At 36.7% G+C, this 24,641-nt stretch overlaps 1 long non-coding RNA gene across 1 annotated transcript in view; it reads left to right on the top strand.

Annotated features, from left to right (window-relative positions):
* The window catches only part of LOC126081446 (uncharacterized), a 230,027-nt gene that overhangs the window by 52,245 nt on the left and 153,141 nt on the right, over positions 1-24,641 (top strand). Inside the window, exon 2 of the long non-coding RNA XR_007518395.1 lies at positions 5,191-5,249. This is a non-coding gene — a long non-coding RNA (uncharacterized LOC126081446). The remainder of the gene's footprint in view (positions 1-5,190; positions 5,250-24,641) is intronic.

The following is a 24,641-nucleotide window of genomic DNA, read 5'->3' as shown; positions in this document are numbered from 1 at the left end:
GGTGTCACCTAGTGAAGTAATTAATGGTGTCACCCCCACCATGAACTTACTTCTATGCTAGACCATATAGAATTCTTAGTAACATTTTTTGTACTAATGCTGTTCCTAAATCTTAATTCCTGTATGTCACTGAATGCAATGGCAACAGTAGTGACATAAACAATAGCAAAATTAAAATTACACCTTTAAATTACAATACCATATGCACAGCCTAAATGTATGTACATTTACATAGTTTCATGTGGTTAAAGTGAAAATCTGGTAAGAAAACAATAGAATTCGAAGTGAAAACATTTAAGAACTACCTCAAAATTATGTTCATTGTAATGTTAAACTTTACTGTTACATGGGACATATTAATGGATTAGGCTTGATAATCAATAATGACTCAGCTAATATATAAATTGTAGACAAGTGCATATGGAAATATATTCATAAATGAAGTAACACTGTAAAAATAAACAGAATAAACACAAGCATTTCAGCTCTTAGTGAATATCACTACTAAATATGTGATATAGATGTTACTTGCTTAAATGTAGTATTTCTTAGATTATATGAATATTAACAAAGTTGTATTGTGAAATCTTTCTACATTGAATTACAACATTATTAGTTACAATATCATTCGTAACTGAGCAGAAATCTTTTTTGATTTTTCTCCTTCTTTTCCTTTGATTACTACTTTATTCTCAAAAAAACTACTGATGTCGGTTTACAAATACTAATTGCCACAATATTGTAGCCTAAACACCAGAAAATTTGTCAAAATCAATGACTATAAAAACACCAGCAGCAACAAAAAACAACGGCGTGTGCTTGTTGCACATGCAGACAAAACCACGTGATTCAAAGCATCACTGTAATTGGGTAATAATGACAACTCTGACCGGAGCACGTTAGAAGGTTTGAAAGGTAAATTAACAAAAAGTTTTAGACTTGTAAGTATATTGATACATGTAAGCTGGGCTTCAGGAATATTTTTTATAAAGAATAATAAATTTATGCAGAAACACTGCACAAAAATTTTATAGACAGTCATTTTTGTGTCACCCCCTCTAACAGTGTCAGCTGGTGTGGTCCACTCTAGTGATGCCGCTGTTCTCCTAAGTAGTTTATTATTTTCTTATAATAAAAAGTCCAGAGTAGATGCTCTCTGGCACTAGTTACATCAAACATCCAATCTTTTTATGTTTTTATCTCCACTATCCTTATTGTGTTGTGTTCTATCCTTATGCTTGTGGCCTTACGGTAACAAGATATCTTCTGAAGCTTCATTCAATAGTCAAATCAGGAAGCTGGAGGTAATGGCATGCCTCTTGTGTCTGTCCTCTTTAGTCAGGAAAACAAAATGCCAGTATCCTTTCAGCTGAGTCCTTTGTATATCTCATGGTTAGGACTATGCTACAAGAACCAGCAATGGAGACTGGAAAATAGGTACCAGAATCATTAAGATTAATATAATCATGATCCATCACCTGGGTTTGGTCATACTGCTACCTTAAACAAAGATGTGGTTATTTTAGCAAGGTAGAAGGTGAGGAGGGGAAAATATTGGATAGCAACTACCGGTGTCTGCAACATAGGTCATGCATTTATCCTTTACTACTGTAACTTAACTAACACTGACGAAGCCCTGGTGGTGCAGTGGCTAAGAACTATAGCAAGCTGAGGCTGCTAATCAAAAGGCTGGCTGTTTGAATCCACCAGCTACTCCCTGGAAACCTGATGGGGTGGTTCTACTCTGCCCTATAGGTTGGCCATGAGTCAGATTTGACTTGATGGCAACAGGTTTTTTTTTTTTTTTTTTTTTTCGGTACATGATAATGCATCTATGTATTCAATAAAAAGAATTACTCTATGCTCTAAAAACCTTTACAAATGTCAAAGTGCCTTTGTGAACTATATTTATTAACTTCGTCTCTTTGATGTTCATGGGAGAAAACACAACTGATTTGTCAAAGATTACATTCAGAAAAAGGAGGAAATGTAATCTATACTTCAAAACATGTGAATGGGAATGATCATAAACCTCTTATGGAAATGGAATATACTCCTGAATTTTTGGTATATGGTAGCTGTGTACAAGAATTATTCAGGTTTTCACTTGCTTGACTCTAGAGCTTTTGGCAGTGAGCAGATACCAAGTCTGGGTCATGTTTGTGCTCTATTATTCAATAATCAGGATATTTAAGTCAGCCTTTGAAAGTAAATTCAATTATATGTATATATATGTAAACACTTCCTTTGTGTCAGGAACTTTCTAGCACAGTGGAGATAAAAAAGATGAAAGTTAAATATTTCCTTTGACCTCATAAAAAAGTGACATGAGTTTCTCAGTAACACACAAACTCAAACCAAAAACTATTGCCGTTGAGTCAACTCTGACTCAGCGATCCTAAGGACAGAGTAGAACCGCCCCATAGGGTTTCCAAGGCTGTAGTCTTTATGAAAGCAGACTGTCACGTCTTTCTCCCAAAGAGCCGCTGGTGGGTTCAAACAGTCAACCTTTGGGTTAGCAGCTGAGCACTTTAATCACTACAACACCAGGTCTCCTCAGTAACACTCCCAGGACTCAATGGCACCTAACAACAACAATGACTATATAACCATAATGGCAGTTTTGGCCATTGTTGCATAATTGTTGCATAAGGATTGGTGCATAAGAAGTCTATTTCCATTTCATCCAGCTGACATGGTGGCTCATCCTCACTCACATTAGAATCCCCTGGAGAGCTTTTAAAAATCCTAATGCCTGGTCCCCATTGTATATTAATTAATCCAAATCTCTGATGTTGGAGTCCAGGCATTGGTATTGTAAAACAAAGCAAAACAACAAAATAACACAATAACAAAACAACAACAATCTCAGGTGATTACATTGTGTAGTTAAGGCTGAAAATCCATTGATTATTCTGTAGACTTGAGGATATGATTAACTGGGTTGTTGAATCAGAGTGATCCATAGCCAGTGGGTTCTCAATCATTCAGTTCATGTGGTATTTCATGAACTGAAAGCAAATGCAGACAAGTTCTTGTGTCTTATTTGAACTATTGTTGTCATGCAGTGTCATCTTTTCTAGAAATTCTTTTTTCTATTTTTAGGTGACTTATGCATTGTAATCTCATATCCTGCTAAACAGTATACTTACTTCATGTTGCAACTTGGCCCCTCACATAGTTATCCCAATGCTCCATTTATCTTTGTGGTCATGGGCACAGCCTTGAAACTGAGAACAATGCAAGTCATTTAGAAATTTAAAACATGACTTCTGGTAATGCCTCAGGAAGTATTCTAAGGTTAATTTTTATTTCCACAATGACCTGGACTCCTTCCTGAAATAGATTAAAAACTGCTTATTGGCTAAGAGAGAAGAGAAATAGGTGAACAGGACATGGGCTAACATTAAGATTCATGTGATCAGGCCTGATTTAAACCCTGGCAATGACAATTGAGTCATTTATGACTTTTCTAATTCTGCATCTATTTTTATTGGAATATTTTAACACCACTGGGTAAAGATCTATAACAGAGTTCAACCCATTATTTTGAAAGGAACTGAGAGTATAGATTTATCACATACACACCAAACAAGTAAAAATCATGTTTTCTTTCTTTTAGATAAAATGGGGGGAAAAGACAGAGACAACTTCTGTTAGATGTATTCTGACTTTAGACAAAGAGTCCAAATGATACGAAGATCATCCCTAAGCCATACTTACTTTTATCCTTTACAGATGGTCTTCTGTGGTCTCAGGTTTATCACCCCCACTGCTTGCAAATCTTTCTGATTTTTTTGCATGTATTTTAAAAAAATTGTATAATCACACTCTCCGCCCCTCTCCAAGCAATGTTCCTTGCTAAAATGGCTTATTTGAATCCTAAACATAACTATTCACCAGCTATAAGACTTTAGGGAAGTTGCTTCACTTCTTTGACTTGAGTTCATTCATCTCTAGAATGAAGATAATTTTATCTGCCTCTTACTGTGATTGAAAGAATTAAAATGAGTTAATTTATATAAAATACCTAGAGCAAAGTCTGGGAGACATGGTAGTTTTTTAGTAATTTATCTTCTCTTTCCCATTCCCTCTATCAAAAGAAGACAGATGCCAGTTCTTTATACATAATGAGAATGTACACCCCTTTTTTAAAATTTCCTGGGGTATTCTATATAAGTAGATATAATAATGGTAATGATAACAGGACAGTTAAAATGCTTTGTCTGTACTTTACTATGAGAGTTATTGGCTTATGCTCTTTATGGAAATTTAATATTGGTGAATGGGGAAAAATTATTTTTGTGTGTGGTCAGAGTACAAAGGAAATGTTATACCACGTAGAAAGCTTTCTACTTTGGGTCCAGGGAAGACCCTTCTAAGTCACATTCATTGAAGTACTTGTGCAGTTAAAGTCCATCACAGAAACCAATCATGAGAGCGCTAACCCAGCTGATTCAGGATAAGGTTAACCACCAAAGTCAGGATATACAAGATTCAAGTCCTAGAAAAGAAATTAGGCTGATGTCTGTGAAAATTGTTATAAAGAAGTACCAGTAATTAGGAGAATGGAAAATGTGGCCTTCAACCATTTGGTACCCTGAGAGATACGCAACAGCACAGCATACTTCAGGCTGAAGGATGGGAGGTGATCAGTGCAAGAGAGGCTTGTCTTTGAGATACTGCTCAAAGATGCTTGCTGGGATACTGGTCCAACATACCTTAAGTCTGTTTTTCTGGAGACACTGAGCTCTTCATTCAAGGACTTGTAGAAAGAAAGCAGAAAAGGCTTGAGATTCTGCTCTCTCAGCCTCTTGAGGGCATGCCTTATTTACAAAAGGAGATTTAGATTATAAGATCATATAAAACTTGGCATACAGAATCTCGAAGCAAATATTTATTCTACTAGGATGGGTTAGCAGGGTTAAGGTAGTGAGACTTACCTTGTACCACTCTAAAGAAGTTTATCTTGTTGTTGATGGAATAACATTATCTGTGATTAACAAATGTTAAAAAAAACTGCTGGTAGATTTCTGGTAAATATTTATCAATACTTATGAGTCAGATAATAGAAATGGAATAATAATAAAAAAAAAAGTCAGATTTTTTATTTGGCTCGAAGTCAATATTAAGATGTTATTCAAAATAATACTTTTCCTCTATGTAATTGGCCACTTTGTTATTGAATAGCCTTCAAGTTTCTCGGTCAGCTCTGCGGGGAAAGTGACACAGCCTCATAGGTACCTCAGGTAAGTTTGCTCCATTTTGCTGACTCACATGTAGAAATACCATCCTGAATAATGCTTTAATCCTGTTTTGGACTAAGGAAGAAAAGGCCTTTTTTGCTTCTCTCTCTTTCCATGTGTGTAAGTGTGTGTGTATTTAATTTTTTTTTTTCACTACCTAAATATTTACAATCCTGTCTAGACTCAGGTTGCCTGCACACATGACTGTGTTATGTTGAAACTTCCTTTAGTGCCAATTCTACCTGGTTAATTTCAGCTCTTTAATAGCCTGGAGGTTTTGATATTTGATGTCACAGGGGTCCAGGCATATTGGTATGTGACTTCAAACAAGAAATCAAAGCTAATTTCTAGAGGGGTTCCAAGTCTGTAACTGCTAATAAAGCGTATTAAACATCCATGATTCACAAACTGTGTACACACCACACAGAACAAAGGGCAGAATGGATACTCGTCTAGTTATTAATTTATTATCCACCTACATGGATAAAAAAAAAAAATTTTTTTTTTTTTTGGTTAATCTGTAGATCTCTGCTTTGCTTTTTATTTCATAGAGAGCCCCAGTGAATAGATGCAAATGTGTGGTTCTATCCTTTTGCACAATTCTTAGGATAACTTATGGGCAGTCTAAACATTGCCTTGGAATTGTTTATCATGTCTGATTTAATACTCTTCCTGAAGCATGTATACTATTAATGTCTGCCTGAGAATTTCCAGCAAAGCAAACATTTACACAAAGAAGGTATTCCCTGCTAGCTGCACGGATGAATCAAGCCCGTGGTACGGAAAGAGATATGACTCTGTTTCGTTTCCCCAAACTTTAATTGCTGTATAGGTTATGCCAGGGGGATGTGGTGTCTCTCTGGGGCTTTCCAATATATCTTGTTGACTTTCCAGAGAAATTATTTATACGGCTGCAATAGAGGGGACACACTGTGGTTTTTCTTTAGCTCCACTTACCAGCTATTGGTAGAAAACCATATTTGGCACATTTAAAAACATTGAGAATAGGGCAAAGGAAAGCAGGAGGAAAGATGTTAGAATAAGGGGAAGTTTACCACAGGAATTACCAAGAATTCATCCCACAGAGGAAGTCCTTCTCAATTGCTTCTTGCTCATGGAAATCTTTTCACCTGCCTTGCCAAGGCCTTAATTATGATTGGTGTCAGGGAGGTATTGAGGAATTAAAAAAGTTAATTCATCAACTTTGAGTCATCTCAATTTATGAAAGAGCAGATAAATCAGAGTTAGTTATCTTTTCTCCCCCAAAGCTAAGGATGTAATGCCAAATGGCTAGCTCCCTACTTAGAGCAAACACATTAGTCAAATTTGGTATCCTGACTCATAAACCACACATTAGGGCCGGACATGTTCTGTTACGAAAAATTAAAACTTCCTCCGGACATACAACTTGGCTCTGAATTTAAACCGAATAACATCTTTTGTTTAAATGCTGCATTTGAAAAGTAAATTGAAATATATAAGTAGTAGATGATCTCTCCACCTCTCACAGATATTGCTGGATTCAGGGAAAAAAGCCCTGTGCATTTTGGGCTTCCTTTCTGAAATCAAGGTCCTTCCCTGGGGTTTTGACCCAATGATTCTGATTTTGAGGCTGGAGTAAATTCCTTCTTGGCTGCTATAAGGAAAAAAATAAAAATAAACAGCCAGTGTTTGACTTACAGAGGCAGCATCTGTATAGTGTGACGAGTGGCCTTGCTTCATCAAATTGAACCTGAACTCTAATACCCTAGAGACCTCCACAGTCTAACTGATGGAACCAAACCGTAAGTGCCAGGATGAATGCACCGCACATGGTCTGCTGTCGTATTATTTTGGCAATGAATCAGCAATGCTAGAAATCTTTTTTTTTTGGTAACAAAAGTATTTGAGATTTGAAGAAAGGGCAGACTGGCAGCTGACTCATTCTACTAAGAAAGGCTTCAAAGAAGTTGCCGAATCAAGACAACATATTGCTTGGTTTTCTACAAGAAAACCAAAAGGTTCTGACAGAATTAATCATAAAAAAGTAAATTCAAAAGGAGAGTTTTTATTCTTCTCTGAAATCAAGAAAATCCTTTAAATTTTGAGAACCATTTAAATATCAATCTACTAAATCCTTGGAAAAAGTTTAGATATTAGCTATCTTTATAGATAGTTTTGGATATCTTTATAAAAGTTTTCTAAGTACAGATATTTCCATGTCTTGTATATATATGTCAAAGCCATACTGCAGATGTCTCCTAAGTCCTCAGACTATTTGGCCCCTCTTCACAAGACCTCATTTCCTGGCAGAATTAGGTTAACCTTTGAGTGCTGAAGCCAAGGAAACCAGATCCTGGTTAGGAGCAGCTAGGCCGTGTGAGTGAAGTTGCCATGTGACACCAGGCCATGCTTGCCAGGGATGGGAAGCAAGAAATGATGGTAATAATATGTTTGCTGAAGCCTGAGAATTAATTAATAATGTATCTATAAAGTCATTTTTTTTTTCTTTTTAGCATGAGCACTTACTATGTGCCAATGTCAGTTTCATGACATCTTTTAGCACCCTTGACCTCACGCCCTGCAATATACCCATAGGCCTTCCTTCATCTCCCTCTAGTAGCAGTAGCAGGGTCTAATGGAAAGGTGGAGGGCTTTCAAATAAGAGTCCTGAATTCATATTTGAGCACTGGCCTCACTTGAGTGGCCTTCAGCTACTTATATAACCTGAGCCTCAGATTTCTGATGAACATAAGAATAAAAATATCTCCTATATTTAAAATGGTTGGCATGCTCACTAAATTTTAACTAACAATGATTTTTTCTGGACTTCTTATTTTATGTATGAGGGAAATATTTCCAGGAAGTGGCAGCAGCAAAGAGAAAATAAAGAAATGGAGGATAAGTTTAGAAAATAACATTTGAAGAAAAATGAGAGACCAAATGTGGCATAGGTAGGTTATGAACCAAGGCAGGATGGCTGCCTGGGAGAGGAATTTGAAGGCAGGCTGCTAAGTGAGACAGTTGTATCCCAAAACTGGGGTCCTGGCTTCACCACTGGCTACTGTCCTTGGATTGGTAGTGAATGAGCCAATTTGAATGTGTTTGTCAGAGCCACCTGTAGGAGCACAGAGCCCATCCTTTGCCTGTCAGGAAGGATAGGCCTGGGCTGTTGGGGAGAGGGCAGGGTTTTGTGTATAATCTTTGTCCTTCCCTGAGTTAAAAAATTTATAAGTAAGGCTCGTGGTACCTGAAGCAGGGTAGGGAAGTAGCTGCAAAGTACCCTTGGGCGTGACCTTTCCTTTCCGCAAGGGCTGCATGAGTGTATGCGAAGCTGAGAGAAACAAAAGGCTAGGTAAGCAGATTTCTGGAAAGGGGACAGATGAATAAATGTCTCCTTTTCTCTTATTAAATGATTTCTTTTCCAATTTTTATCTTCATGCCCTAAGATTCTTGATTTATGTTGAAAAAAATGAACATAGTTTACTTAGCTGTCATTTAGTTTGCACCATTCTGGCTAGGAGTCCAAAGGTGAACAACAGCAATGTGCAAGTCAGGGGAGTTGGCTAAAACAAAGTTAGTGTGAAAGTTCCTGGGATCCCTGGAGGTAGGTAAGGCCCAGCGTCTGAGATCAGAGAATCAGTAAGTACCTGCTTCATAATCAGAGTTGAATTATAATACCAACACAGACTGTTTATGCTTTGCTGCTTTATCTAGCCTTTTGGGGTGTGTACATATTTGCAACCTGAAGCCAGAAAGTTAGATATCCATTGGCGCAATTTACCCCGATACAGAAATGCCCAAATTGCTCTACACTGGTAGGAGCCTTTTAGTGGAGACTAAAAGGTAAAAGAGAGTCTGGAGAAGAGAAGCAATGTGTAAAGTGGGTAATCCATGCAGAGGAAATGGAAAGTCAATTATATTCAGGTGTTTCATGGAAAGTTTATCTGTTACAGTAGTGATAACAGCCAGCTTCCAGAAAAACGCCCTTCAGAATGTGAAGAGAGATGAGAACTAGGTCACAATTAGAGGGGTTGGGCTTAGATAAAAGCATGTATAGACCATCTGGAGTAACAGGAGGGAAGTCAAAGTATATAGGCAAAGGTGCAATTAGGTGGGTAGATTGATGGATGGAGAATATGAACCTTTTCTTCTTATTAACTCTATTTTCAGTGATATAGGAAGCAAGGTTATTAGCTGATAGCCAGAAGGGGAGAGGTATGACTAGGGAGTGAGTAGCTGAGGTGGAAAACAGAATAAGATCACTATAGGTGTAGAAGTCAAGGATCTTGACTGTAGAAACATTGAGATAACAGAAGGATTGTCTGTGGGGATAGAAGATCACAAGAACAATGAGAAGACTCCTGATGGAGAGAGAGATAGTGAGCCACAAACTAAACTCTTCAAGAAATATGAGTCAGCAGATGCTTGCAACAAGGAGGGGTACTGGGTTCTATAATCGTAGGCACAACTTTCAAAGATCTGGGAGTTTTTATTGAGATGGAAAGAAAAGCAGCATTAAATCGCAAGGAGAACAACTATTGTATCTCTTGATGTGGTAGCACAATGGTTTGGGACATAAAACAGCTACTACTTGAGAAGGCTATAGAAAAGGCAGTGTACTCAGGGGAGTCCAGGTTTCAGGTATAGCAAGAAGGTGAAGGACACATTTCACGGAGGAGGCTGAGGATACATGAGGACGTTGCTGATAACAGATTGGGAGTACCAGGGAACAGAGAAGAGTAAGGAGTTCAGAGTGGTCTCAAAAAGTGGGTCAAATTAGGGGACAAAGCCATGTGGAAATGATGGGTGATAAGGGATGACCTGGGGCTCTTAGGAGAATAAATACATTTTATGAGCAACATTTTTTATGGGATAGGAGGGTTATAAAATTTAGATATATTATCATCATTATCGTTACAAGAGAGTTTGTCACGTTGTGTACAGCCTATGTTAAATTTGTTTTACTAATGTAGATTCTATTTTCTGGGCTATGTTTATTAATATTGGTCTACAAAAAAAATTTTTTTTTTTTTTACTAGACTTGAGATAATCTCAGGGGACTTTTAAGTCATTCCTATGATTTTTTTTTTTTTTTTTTGGATCCATTTTGCTGAGGTGTAATTTATATACAGTAAGATTAATCGTTTCCGGTGAACCATTCTATCAGCTCGATGAATGCATAGACCACCAAATCAAGATCTAGAACAGTTTCAACACTCCCCAAAATTCATTCATGTTTGTAGTCAATCCCAGTATCTGACAACCACTGATCTGGTTTTTGTCCTTATAGTTCTACATTTTCCAGAATGCCAATTAAATGAAATCAGTGTGTGGCCCTGAGTCTGGCTTTTAATATAATGAAGTTGAAACACATCTGTCTTAGTCATCTACTGCTGCTGTAATAGAAATACCACAACGGTATGGATGGCTTTAACAAAGAGAAATTTATTCTCTCATGGTTTAGGAGGCTAGAAGTCTGAATTTAGGGTGCCAGCTCTAGGAGAAGGCTTTCTCTCTCTTGTTGGCTGTGGGGTAAAGTCCTTGTCATCAATCTTCCCTTCGTCTAGAAGCATCTCAGTGCAGGGACCCCAGGTCCAAAGGAAGTGCACCACTCCCAGGTCTGCTTTCTTGGTGTCTCTCTGCTTACTTCTCTCTTTTATATCTCTAAAGAGATTGACTAAGACACAGCCTAACCTTGTAGTTGAGTCGTGCCTCATTAATATAACTGCCTCTAATCCTGCCTCATTAACATTATAGAGGTAGGACTTACAACACATAGGAATGGTGGACAGTAACACAATATGGGGAATCGTGGCCTAGCCAAGTTGGCACACATTTTTTGGGGACACAATTCAATCCATAACAACATCTGTGTTGTGTGTATCAACAGTTTTCTTGCCCATATAATGGAATAATACTCAGTATAACTCAGTTTACTTATGAATTCACTAGCTGAAGGGTGTTTGGGTTAGTTCCAGTTTTTGGTGATTATGAATAAAGCTGCTATAAACATTTATCTACAGCCTCTTGTGAGAACATAAGTTTCATTTTTCCTGGGTAAAAATCAAGGAGTGAGATAACTGGATCCTATGTTTAACTCATAAGATACTGCCAAACTGTTTTCAAGGTGGCTGTACTGTTTTGTATTCCCACCAGCAATGCATGAGAGCTCCAGTTGCTCAACATCATTGTCCATATTGATAATGTCAGTTTTTTGTTTCCCAGTTATTGTCCATATATGAAAATGAACTTGATTTATTTTTATATTGACCTCGTGTCTGTGACATTGCTAAATTCTCTAATTCTAGCAGTTTTTGTAGGATTTTTTTCATTAGTAAGCCTATGCTCATATCTTCTCTCTCCTTGGAGACATCTGACTTTTCTTAAGTTTTAGGCTAATTGGATGGCTTGTAACCTTAGTTTTCCAGGTTCAAGAAAAATCAAAGTTTGTAACTTATCCACCCTTTCCTGGTTGATACGGAAGGAATGAACTCTTTCCAGGCTTCTACAGCCTGGGAAGAAGCCAGAAGTCCTTATAAGCTTTTAAGTAAATGATTTTTAGAAGTTTTTGCTTTTATTCATGCCATGCCAGAGTGGGTGTTGAAACATTTTAATATTGACTATTTTGATATGTATTCTAATCAAAAATAGAACTGAGCTCATGAAGCTATGAGCCCAGCTGCTACAGTTTCAAAATGGAGGCAATTGTACATTTAACAGAGGCGATTCCACAGGAAAGAACTGTGTCCTTGGACAGCGAGTAGGCCCCACAGTCACTGGGGTAATACCCCCTCCCTATTTACTGCCAATAAATGGGCAGAAAATGGACTCAAATGACATAATGAGTCACAGACACATTTCTAAATATATCAACAGCTCTACCATGTGTTTTGGGGCATAACCATCAATTCCGGTCATGGGAAAGGTCATTATGTACAGGATTTCTCCATAATTCAGCTCTCCCTCCCTGGTTTGCCTTGGGTGTGTTAAAATACTGTGATTGTTCAGTGAGAAGCATTGTTCATTTTTTGATGACCGATTACTGGAAATGAGCAAAATATCCGAGGGAGGCCATCCCATTTAAAGGCCTATTTCCTCATTCAAAAGCTTTTTGTGTAATGAAAATATCTCAAAAACTCTTCTGTAAAATGCAACAACTTCATTCCTTCCAAACCATTGATTAGAATCCACAACTTTAACTGAAGAAAAGATTCACTGTGGACTTGGATGCCAGCCATTTTCGCTGAATTCCCCTTTTATGTATTCCTGTTAATAACAACAACAACAAAAATAACAAAGCAGCGTAATATTCACTGCTATGGCCCTTCTCTCCAGCATGGTGAATATTTCTAAATGTGAAACCCCAACAGTACTGGACAATCCATATTCTGACATTTTAATGTAGCTATAAAACGGGGTGCAATCTTACAGAAAGCTACCCTAGAATTTAGCCTTGGATAAAAGAAAATTGTTCTGAATCCCATTACTTAGAACATTGTTCCTTTTCTACCCAAAACAATGATTTTAGTGATATTCCATAGCCTTTAAAAATAAAATCAGATAACAGAAAACATTTCAAAAGTAAATATTAAATGGTCTAAAGTCAATAACATTTTTCAGTTTTATTATCCTCTCGATAAACTATACTTTAAAAATGTTCATGTCTGCCTTTGCTAACTCTTAGACCAAAATCATATGGCTTGGTCAAACCCAGGAGAGTATTCACCATAATGGTTAGTTTCTGTAACCTGTTACTATGTTCTATCCCCATTATGGCATATTAGTGTTTCCCTGAAGATGAAGCGTCGTAATTTCCACATATTACTTAGCAACAGAATGAATTAAAAAAAACCACACCTCTTTCACATCTGCTTATAATTTGAAACTCGTATATTTCCCCCTCCCATAAATTTGGAGTTTTAGGAAAAGTATTTCATCACTTATTGTTATTAATTCTCCATGTATTTACACTAACAATGAGTGGTGAAGTTCCTAAACTACTTAGTTTATGATCACCCACAGCTCTGCGAAGGTCTGGAACAACATCAGAAGTCTTTTGACAAAAAAGTAGAATATATTTATTTTGGAAGAAAAGATACTTTAGCGAAGACCAAAATATTTGGATATATTTTTGTTTGTACTTGAACTAAATTAATCGAACTGGAAAAAAATGGTCTAATAATGTCTGACATTAAAAAGATTCCACAACAAGATATAAACCACATGAAGGGTAAAATAGAAGACAGTCCAAACTTCATCTAGATTAAGACGAATCGTGAGGATTTTTATTTCAAGTTTTGAAATACGAAGAGTTACTCAGGATGTTAACTAGAATGTCACAATTTTTCAAACCTGCCAGTCAACTGAGTTCTTGTTACTGAAGCAGACACACAGGTTGGTGTGCCACCAGTCAGGCAGACCGGTGGAGGCAGCACTGAAGGAAACAGTTGTTACTCAATGGGCAGGATGATGCTGAGAGTAGAAACCAAGAAGTAATGTGTGGAACTGGGGTTGGAGAGTCTTCCAAGGAATAAATTTTAACTGTTCTAAATAACAAACTCAAAGTTATTTTCTTTGTCCTGAGAAACCCAGAGGGAAAGATCGAAACCAAGTCAAAAAGATAGAAACTTGAAAATAAATTTTTGAGATGAATCATTAACCCAGGGTAATTTTTTTTAATCTTCATATTTAATTATTGGCCATTGTATTTGTTAATGAAACCTTTGTTATTTTTCTTTAAAAATGATTTGGCAAGCAGTTAGGTCTTTTCTATACTGTAAACGTTTCCAAAAACGATAGAACATCAGGTGAATATGCCAGGGGAGAAAGTAATTAAACTGTTTAGCACTTTCTGAATCTTTGACTATGACTGGCTTTCAACGCGGACTTAATCACCACATCATTTGCATGGCTTAAGTATTTACGTTACTCTTTAGAGTGTAGGTATATACATTTGTGTGTGTATGTGTGTGTGTGCTTTTCTATATTCTTTGGTCCAAGTCACCCAGTACCCTATAGATTTTTTAACTTATCAGTCTAAAAGGATTACAAGGCTCAGAATAAATAAGAAAGGAGCAGAGAACTCTGAAAAATGCAGTTTTCCTGATAGGCTTAGCTCTTTTCTACCACCCTAACCTCTCTCCGAACATGTCACCCTGTTTTCTGCACACCTCCTTCAACAAAGGGAACAAAACAAAGGATTCCCTTATTCAGTCTACATGGAGTTCTTAAGAACATATTATGCAGACAAGAAAGAAAAATCAAGATAGGAGCGAGATCCTACAAATGCTAAGTGAGTTTAATCCTACTCTTCAAACCTGGCAGGGAAAAAAAAGTGTCTTTCTTGGAAGAAGGGAAGAACATTTCTGTGCAACTCCACCCTCAATTCTTAGAGTGAACGGGCTAGTGAGTTGGCTCCCCTGAGAATCTTTTGGCCTTACTTTTAACAGTATTATGGAAAAATATATTATTTTTGCTGAATCTCTTCAGTTATTAATCTTTTTTTTTTTTTTTTCTTATTCCTCTTTGTACTTTCTCACTCCTGAAAAACATACCCAGAGACATATCCTTCCTAGATAGAACATTCCACCTGTGGCACTGGGCTCAGGAATGTAATTCTCCTTTTTCCTGTGTCAGTTGGAGTTATCCATAAGTACCCATAAGTCTCTGTAGCCAAGGTAAACTTCCCAGATGCTTTGTTAGGAACTAGCCTCAAAAAGTCTCTAGTTTTCAAATGTACCCTAGGAACATTATTTAGAAATCTTCAAGATTATCAAGTCCAAGAGAAATGTGGCAGTTATGATAGTCTTCTAACATGTCTGCTAAAAACTATATAGGCTCTAAAACACACATAGTATCTTAATGGGTAAAACGTGTTTTACATTGATATGGATTTTAAGTAAAAATAGTTCTCCGTAATAGTTTGGCTGCTAACCAAAAGGTGGGCAGTTCAAATTCACGAGCCCCTTCTTGGAAGCCCTATGGGGCAGTTCTATTCTGTCCTTTAGGGTCACTATGAGTCATAATTCAACTTGATGGCAATGGGTTTATTTTGTTTTTTTCTTATAATCTGAAATCCAGAAGAATTTTATCTTTATAAAGAAAAATAACACTGGAAAGTGTTTAATCACGTTATCCAAGAATCCTGGGTTTTGTGAGTTAATATAGCTAATTTCAGTGTAAACTTGGATATTTTGGAGTAAACACTCAGTAAGTTGAAACTATTTTTGAAGCTTTACATTTGGACAGAGTCTCTGGATATAATTGTTAATTTCTAGCAAACCTGTTTTGAGAAAGACTTATTTACAACTGGTCTGGCTGCGTGTCAGTGTTCTAGCCAAGCAGGCTAGAATTGGAAAGTGGCAAAGTTTGATTCTTGTTGTCCCTGGCTGCTTCCTTATGCGCCCTTTAAATTCTCTTTCTTGATAGCAAATTCTCCTCTCTAACAGTAATCCAAGAACTTCATATTGAATTGCCATAGGAACGATCACTGATAGTGTGATCCCATCCATTTTAACTGTGGGGCACAAGGATCTTCTTCAAGTTAGGATTGGAACCTTTCACCTTTAGGCTTTGACTTTGTTGTTTCCAAGCAAAGATTTCACTAGAAGAGAAAAGAGAAACAGTGAGACACGGAAACTCTGGGAGAATGGAGTAGTGCCTAAGATCTTCAGACCCAAATGTTTCATAAGTGACTACTGCTTATTTTCTTTCCACATTCTTCACACACAAACACCCCTGGAGAGTAAATTTGTCAAGCACAGTACCACAGGAATTTTGGTTTTCTGTTTACTTGCTCCACATTGACTGGAGGCTAATTCCACCTGGAATCCTATGCTTTCAAACAACTGGGCTTGAAACTAGGAACCCTATGCTTTCAAACAACTGAGCAGCTAGGCCAGTGGCTTGGCTTGGTGATCAGGGCATGACTAATAGGGCAGGCCCTTTCTCCTTGTCTACAGGTCTTCTTAGTCTCTGCAACCAAGGACTCGGTGTATTGTGGGGAGGGGAGCCCCATTTTAGAAGTTTCAATAATTACACTACAGTCCTCACACCAAACCGAAAAACCTAAACCCATTGCTGTCAAGTCAATTCCAATCCATAATCACCCTATAGGACAGAGTAGAACTGCCCAATAGGGTTTCTGAAAGCAGCCATATTGCTGTATCAACGATGGAGGGCCTTTTTGTGATGCTGACAGTGGCTACTCATTTTGTTCTTTACGATAAAGAAATATAAGGTCAATGCAGAAAACTAGGACAATATCAAAGAACACATACACACTCGACCTATAATTTCACCACACTGAAATAATTTCCATTAATAATTTGGTGAATATTTTCTCAATGCTTTTAAAAAGGTATGAGTGTGTGTGTGTGTGTGCACGTGCATGTGTGGGTGTGGGTGTAAAATGAGAGAGAGAAAAAAAGAGAGAGAACTGTGTAGGCATATTTGCCATAGTGCTTGGTAGCCTGCTTCTTTCATCTTTTAGCTCACTGTAAATACTTTCAGATGACAAGAAATATTCCTCTGTGACTGTGATTCTCAACTGGGGACAATTTTAACCCCCAGGAGATATTTGGCAATGTCTGGAGAAATTGTTATGCTACCGGAATGTAGTGGATCCATGCCAGGGATGCTGCTACTAAACATCCTATAGTATCCAGGACAACTCCCCACAACAAAGTATTCTCTCGCCTAAAATGTCAATAGTGCCAAGGATGAGAATGCTTCCTCTATCATATTGTTTTATTTTATTTTTGTTTGTTTTTTATAACATTATTTTAGATAGCTACCTCTAATCCTATCCTAAGATAAAATTATCCAGGGCTCTATTGTTTGTAATTTAGGTTGTTTCCATTGTTTTGCTATTATAAACTGATGAACATTAATGGTCACACATTTGTATACATTCTGCTTAGGGTAAACTAGAAAAAAATCCTTAAACGTGAAAATTGCGGCGTTAAAGGAAATACACTTTTTTTGGGATTTTAATTAATACTATCAAATTGTTTCCTAGAAAGGTGATTTTAATTTATATTCCCAATGGTAGCCTATCCTTACCTCTATGCCTTCTGTTACTCAAGTCTGCCTGCATAGAATGCCTCAGTTTATTCGAAGAGACTTTTTAGTTTCTTCTAGATCTATACAAAATCCATTAGAGAGGAAAGAGGAAAGTCAGGTAGCATCTATGCATCCCTGGCTTCACTCTGACCACTCACAAGGGGTTGTGGAGACAGAAGGTATAAGGACAGGTATATGAAACTCTCTCTGAATCCGGGTCTACCTTTCAACTAAAGGGATTGGGTATCTACATCTTGTTGTGGCCAACAGGCAGAAAGAAAACTGGCTTGACCAGAATTTACATTCAGGAATTTGTCAGTCCAAAACCTAAACCATCATATTAAAATGGAATGATATATATAAAGGGCTTACCTCAGAACCTGACACATATTAAATACTCAATACATTTGAGCTTTTGTCATTTGTTCAGACTTAGAACAATCAAGTCCTCCAATGTTCTAAAATTCTCTCTCTAGCAAGTCCTGCGGCAAGTCCAGCGTGGGCATTCCTTCATTATGTCCTTGGTCATTGATTATCCTTTTAGGCACTGTAGTTCTCTTCTGTCAGAACCTGCATAGCTAAACTCAGCCTCAACTTGCCAATCCAATTTGTACAGCTGAACTTGGTAAAGGCTAATAACAAAGCAAAGCATCCAGCTTTTTAGAAAATGCATTGTCCTGTGGAATAACTTATATAGTTGCAAAATGACCAAGTTGAATATAAGTATTTTTTTACTTCAAATTGGTCACAATCTTTATTATTATTTTTTTAAACTATTAATTTTTTATTGTAGTCTGATCCTTTTTCTTTAATTTTCTCTTTATTTGATGGGGACCAGGCATGGATTTTTCATATCAGTATTGACTGCAAAATCAGTTTGGTGTTAAACTTTTTCATGCAGCATTCATGGAATTTTGCAAAGTATCTCTTGACCTGTGCTCAGATGTCTGTAAAACATCTTTTTAGTTGCCTGAAGGGGTACACATAGGCTTCCAGCCCCTACTAGACTCAAAGTCTCTTCAGGGAATGTGCACATGTTTTTCATCTTTATAATCAATTCCTAACACAGTGTCTGATGTATCATAGATGCTCAACACATGTCTATTGAACCAAACTGAAGATGATGCTTTCTCCAGCATCTGTATTATCAAATTTTATAAAGGATTAAATAGAAGAGAAGGAAAGGTAGTTGTTGCTTTACGTTTCCTTGTGTGGGTTTACGTTTCCTTAACTCATTGAATCGATCTTTCCATTTTCCTTTTTTTTTAAACCAGGGTTCTTATATTTCCGGGCCTAGGCAGGCAGTGGATGTAGTGAAAAATCAGAATAACTGAACCTTTGACTGTCTTAGACTTCACCAGTTGTTTTTAGGTGCTCTTGAGTCCATTCCAATTTATGTCAACCATATGTGTAACAGAACAAAACACCGCCCTGTCCTGCACCATCCTTGCAGTGGTTGCTATGTTTGAGCCCATAGTTGCAGCCATTGTGTCAATCCATCTTATTATGGGTCTTCCTCTTTTTCACTGATCCTGTACTGTACCAAGCATGATGTCCTTCTCCAGGTACTGGTCCCTCCTGATCACATGTCTAAAGTACATGAGATGAAGTCTCGTCATCCTTATTTCCAAGGAGCACTCTGGCTGTACTTCTTCCAATATAGACTTGTTTGTTCTTCTGGCAGTCTATGGTATATTCAATATTCTTCACCAACACCATAATTCAAAGGTATCAATTCTTCTTCGGTCTTCCTTATTCATTGTCCAGCTTTTGCATGGTACGAGGTGACTAAAAATATATGGCTTGGATCAGGTGCACCTTTTAGTCCTCAAAGTGACACTTTTGCTTTTCAACACTTTAAAGAGGTCTTTTGCAGCAGATTTGCCCAATGCAATGCTTCATTTGGTTTCTTGACTTCTGCTTCCATGAACATTGATTGCATTTTTCCTTAAAGGATCAGAAAACACTGATCACACAGAGACGAATGTTCTCTCTTTGCTCTGCTGTGAAGTACATTGTTACTGATATTTTCAGAAAATGAAGCCAGGCAAATTCCAAAAAATTCAAATTGTTAACTCATCAGAAATATTATGTTGCCCGTTTTCACACAATAAACGATAAGGTTCACTTTTCACTGTAGAGATTTTTGGGAGGGTGGAAGTGTTTCTCTTGAAGCAGCCCATCTAGAGATGTTAATAGTGTTCACACACCACCAGAAAATTTGTCAGTTGTTAGTAGCATCTCTGAAAAAGTATATTAAGGTTGGGATCTTGAACCCTACCAAATTCTCTATCCATTGCCTACATGCAAAGCACTTAGAACCCTCCTTGGCATGAGAATAGCCATGTGGAATTATTAGCTCTGCAGAACGATAGGAGACCTAGTGGCACAGTGGTTAGGCCCTTGGCTGCTGACTGAAAGGTCGGTTATTCGAACCTACCAGCCTCTCCACAGGAGAAAGATACAGTAGCCTGCTTCTGTAAAGATTACAGCCTCAGAAACCCGTAGGGCAGTTCTACTCTGTTCTTTCTATAGAGTCGCTATGAGTCAGATTTTAGTCCACAGCAATGGGTAACAGGTAGGATGATAGGGGGGTTGCTTGTCTTGATCCTGCTCTTGAAAAGGAGTATTTTCACATTTTGCTGTCAAGCACCATGTTTGTCTTAGGCTCCTGTAGGCACACTTCTTAAGGTTCCTTTCTATTCCTAGTTTGCTAAAGAAAAAGCAAACAAACCTGTTACAGTTGGGTTGATTCTGACTCATAGAGACCCTACAGGACAGAGTAGAACTGCCCCACACAGCTTCCAAGGAGCGCCTAGTGGATTCTAACTGCTGACCGTTTGGTTAGCAGCTGTAGCTAACCACTGTGCCACGAGAGTTTCCAGTTTGCTAAGAATTTTTAAAATAACAAAGAAATACTGAACTTCATCTAATGCTTTTTTCTGCGTGTAATGAAATGAAGCATTTATGCTTTCTTTCCGACAGTCTGTTCATGTGTTGAATCTTTTTTTTTTTTTTTTGTATTTTACTAACCTTCCATTCTTCGAATGAACCCAGCTGGGCCAGGATGTTTAGCCATTTACTATTTATTGCTGGATTTGGTTTGTTAGTATTCTGTTCAGGTGCATTTGTGTTCAACAGCAAGTTTAGCCTCTAATTTTCCTTTCACAAGAGACTTTCTCTGGTTTTGGTAGTAAGATTTTACTAGTTTCAAAAAATGAGTTGGAGAGGCCTTTGTTTTTCTCTTCCTGGATTAGTTTCCATGAAATTAGTATTTCATGGACCTTAAAATGATTGATATGTCTTCCCTGTTATGCCATTTAGTCTTGGTGTTTTCCCTGTGGAAGGATTGTCAATTATTGCTGTTTTATTGATTTTAGTGTTTCAGTGTTTTTAGTTGATTTTGTTAAATTATTTTTTCAAAGAATTTATTTTAGCTAAAATTTCAAATTTAGTGATATAAGGCTGTTCAGAATATCCTCTTAATATCATTTTTATCTCTGCCATGTCTACCATATGTTTCCCTTTTTCATTCTTAATGTTCATGTATTTTCTTTTGTTTTTTGATTATTCTTACCAGAGTTTTGTGTTTATTATCTTTTCAAAAATCAGCTTTTGGATATTTTGATCCTATTTATATCCTTGTTTTCTATTTAATTTTAATTTATTTCTGTTCTTACCATCATTCTTTTCTTTTTTCTGCTTTCTTAGGGTTTCATCTGTTATAGATTTTCTAACTTCTAAAGTTCATAGCTTAGTTTATTAATTTTTGGAATTTTATATTACAAAATTTCCTAAGGTTGTTAATGTCTTTCTAAGTACCACTTTATTTGTGCTCTTCAAGTTTTGATGTACATAGTACTGCATTTTCTTATCTTTCAGTTCTAAATATTTTCAATTTCCACTATAATTTTTATTTTTATCTTATTTATTTTGAAGTATGTTCTTAATTTTCAAATATATGAGGATTTTTTTGTTGTTGGTGTTAGTTATCTCTGCACTATTATACTGAAGTCAGGTAATGTGGTCTGTATGGTACAAGTCCTTTGAAACTTTTTGCTTGTATGTAAGTATGTAATCAATCCTTGTATTTTTTTTCCTTAATACATGAAAAGTTTATTAGGTGTAATGGTCTATATATGTTTGCTAGATTAAAATAAGTAATTATTCTGTTCAAATCTTCTATAGCCTTATTGATAGTTTTATCTGTCTAATCTATTAATTGGAAACCCTGGTGGCATAGTGGTTAAGTGCTACAGCTGCTAACCGAAAGGTCAGCAGTTCAAATTCACCAGGCGCTCCTTGAAAACTCTATGGGGCAGTTCAGTCTGTCCTATAGTGTTGCTATGAGTCAGAATTGACTCAACAGCAACGGGTACAGGTAATCTATTAATTGGAGCCCTGGTGGCACAGTGGTTAAGAGCTTGGTTGCTAACCAAAAGGTCTATAGTTTAAATCCACCATCTGCTCCTTAGAAACCCTATGGGGCAGTTCTACTCTGTCCTATAGTGTCGCTATGAGTCTGACTCGATGGCAGAAGTTTTTTTTAATTCTATTAATTAATTACTTAGGATATTCTTTAAGTCTCCCACTATGGTGATGGGTTTATTAATTATCATCTTGTGGTTCTATAAACTTTTGCTTTATGTATTTTGATACCACAAAATTGTATACAATTTATAACTTTTATATCTACCCAGTGATTTGTACTTTTTATCATTACAGAGTAACTGACGCTATCTCTAGTAATGCCTTACCTTAAAATCTGTTTCATCTTATGTTAATTTAGCTGCACCATCTTTCTTTTGGTTCATATTTGCTGATATATCATCTTCTAATATCTCACTTTCAGATTTTATGTGTTATTCTGCTTTAGGTGTGTTCCTTATAACCAGCATACAGGTGGATTTCTTTTTACCCAGACTAGCAATCTTTGCCTTTTAACTAGAATGTTTGTTTATTGCTACTACTTGTCCTGTTTTTATGTTTCCTTTTTGCCTCCTGTCTTGCCTAAATTCAGATAGGGTTAGTTTTGGCCGCATGTGACAGGACATGGCTAAGTATTGTTGTTTGAATTCCAGTCATCACATCCAGCAGGAAGGAGACAGAGGAGAAGAAGAGAATACTCTGTTGTTAGTATACTTCATGGCTGTTTCTCTTATAATTTGTACCTTTTCCCCACTGGTCAGGCCTTAGTTACATGGCCATTTCAGGAGGTATGAGATGCTGCGAGATGTCCTTATCATGGCCAACTAGGTTCCCAGCTAAAAATCAGAGGAGTTTTATTTAAGTAAAGAAGGGAGAATGAATTTTGGAGGATAACAATTAGTGTTTGCCACATGCCTGCTTTTGAATATAGTAAGCCATATAAAAATCACAGCATTTTCTATTCGTTTGAAAGTGATATATACTTTTTCTAATATTTTGGAGATTGTAATGAAATTTTAACCTTCACTTTTATCAGAAATCAATCAATATATTTACCCTCATCCTGAACAAAAATATAAACTCCTAAGAATGTTTAATTCTAATTATCCTTCTCCATTATCATATATTATTTCTAGTATTTTAGATATTATTATATTTATAGTCAATTTTTATTTGGATTTACTCACGTATTAACCTATTTCTTTGCTTGCCATCTATTCTCACCTTCCATTTGGTGCTACTTTTCTTCTGTCTCAGATAAATCTTTTAGAATTTCCTTTAGAGAAGATCTACTCATAGTAAATGCTCTCAATTTTAGTTTGTTTGAAATTTACACTCTCTTTCTTGGTATTTCATTTCACTGGGTACATGATTCTAGGCTGACAGCTATTTGCTCTAATTCCATTGAGGTTGTCATTCCACATTCTTTGGGCTTTCCATTTTTAAGGTGTTAGCTGAGAATCTAATAATCATTTTTTTAATGTAATCTATCATTTCTCTTTTTATTATTTCATTTTCTAATTTTTGTGAGTACATTTTAATCTTTTAATTTACTTAATAGCTTGTAAGGAAATATATATATCTGGAGTGGTGCTTAATTTTTACTGTTACTGATAGGGCTGCATGATCAGCTTGTTTGAAAATCCATGTTCTGGGAGTCAGGGGGTAGCGGGAAGTGGTTCCCAATCAAGGCTGCATCCAACAGAATAACCTGGAGAGCTGGCCAAAAGTGCAGATTCCTAACCCTAGACCACTGACATGGAATCCATTTGATTGCCAGTGAGCATCCAGGTGGACACCCCACCATCTGGCACTCCTCTTAGGAGGATTTTCCTGGCATTTTTCAAGACTGAAACACTTATTATTTGAAAGAGTTGTGAATAAGCCATGCATTCTGCCACCAATTTCAGGCCCCCATCTTCCCAAGGCTGACTTGCCCCAATGCTAAACTCATCAATTTGCCAAGGGCTTCCTTGTCTTTTTTTTTTACGTTACAATTTAACGATTTTAGTAAATTTATAAAGTTACGCAGCCATCACCAGAATCCAATTTTAGAACATTTCCGTCATCCCTCCAAGTTTTTTCATGTCCATTTGTAGTTAATCCCTCCTCCCACCCCAGCCCCAGACAACCACAGAGCTGCTTTTTATCTCTATAAATTTGCCTTTTTGGATATTTCATATAAATCCAATCATATAATATGTAGTCTTTTGATCTGGCTTCTTTGAGCATAAAGTTTTTGAGATTCATCCATGCCATTTTGTAGCATGTTCATTCTTTTAATTACTGGATATTATTCTGTTTCTCACTTTGTTTAAAACCTTGCTTCAATGCTGTTCAATTTCATTATCCTTCTTGGAACTCACTGAGATTCCTACATCCAAAGCTCTCCAACAATTATGCAAAATTCTCAGCCATAATCTTTTTGAATACTAACTTTTATACTACTCTTTCCATATCGTAGCAACTCTGAAATGTATATTTTAGGTCTTCTCATGGTCTTTTACGGGCTTTGATCCTCTATGCATAGTTTCTATCTCATGTTATATTCTGGATAATTTCTTCAGATTTTTTTCTGTGAATTCACTCGTGTTCTCTTCTACTGTCTCTAAACTGTTGTTTAACCTATATTTTGAGTTTTTATATTCTCATTATGTTTTTATTTCTGGAGATTTTATGCATTTCTTTTTGTCTGAACTGCTTGGTTATTTTTTCCCAATTCATATATTATTTCTATGAGTATATAAAACATACTTGATATTTGATGTCAGATAATTCCAATATCTGAGGTCTTTGCACATCTAAATCTGCTATTGTTTCTAGTGATGCTCACTCATGTTGCCCCATTTTGTTGTATACCTTGTGATGTTTGACTTTGAAGTCATGAGCCTTGATTATTTGTGGCTTGGTTGAAATGGATTC

The sequence above is a fragment of the Elephas maximus genome, chromosome 8 (assembly GCF_024166365.1).
Source record: "Elephas maximus indicus isolate mEleMax1 chromosome 8, mEleMax1 primary haplotype, whole genome shotgun sequence".
Classification (NCBI taxonomy): domain Eukaryota; kingdom Metazoa; phylum Chordata; class Mammalia; order Proboscidea; family Elephantidae; genus Elephas; species Elephas maximus.
This window is presented reverse-complemented; position numbering and strand designations above follow the sequence as displayed.